The 484-nt window shown below is 68.4% G+C and overlaps 1 long non-coding RNA gene across 1 annotated transcript; it reads left to right on the top strand.

The window, feature by feature from the left end:
• On the top strand, window positions 1-474 carry LOC103251794. Its single transcript, XR_503745.1, has 2 exons — window positions 1-35; window positions 145-474. It is a non-coding gene; the product is annotated as an uncharacterized LOC103251794 (long non-coding RNA).
• Window positions 475-484: the final 10 nt, after the last annotated feature.

Here is a 484-nt window from a genome sequence, read left to right as displayed (position 1 = left end):
CGATGTCCTGGCCCCCTCGGGGACAGCTGGAGCCGGTGAGCCTGGGGGGGCTCGAGGGGCCGCCCTGTAGATCCCACTGCCCCGCCGTCCTTGCCCCGGGCGGCCCGGGCTCCGCCCTGACGCCAGGCCGCCGCTTCTCCGCAGGCGTTGGCGACGAAGGAGACGGCCAGACGCCCGGGAGCACATAGCGGCCGGAGCCGGCTGCACCAGGCTGCTGCTTTGTCCGTCTGTCGCCCGCCCGCCCCCTCCCCGCAGGCAGCGTCTGGGGGCGGGGCGGGCGGGAGCCACACCCCCGCCGGGTTGGCCGCAGTCTGGATGCGCGCGTCCTGTGTGAAGCAGACTCGGGAACTGCCTGGATGTGGTTTGGGACATGAGACCTCATCATATTGATGAGCAAAACCACGAGAACATTTCTGCCCTCCCCCCTTGGAATTGAAATGGCACATCAAGACTTGTCACGGCTTCTCACTGGGACTGGAGACCT

Source organism: Carlito syrichta, unplaced genomic scaffold (genome assembly GCF_000164805.1).
Source record: "Carlito syrichta isolate Samal-C Ts95f unplaced genomic scaffold, Tarsius_syrichta-2.0.1 Scaffold145391, whole genome shotgun sequence".
Taxonomy (NCBI): Eukaryota; Metazoa; Chordata; class Mammalia; order Primates; family Tarsiidae; genus Carlito; species Carlito syrichta.
This window is presented reverse-complemented; position numbering and strand designations above follow the sequence as displayed.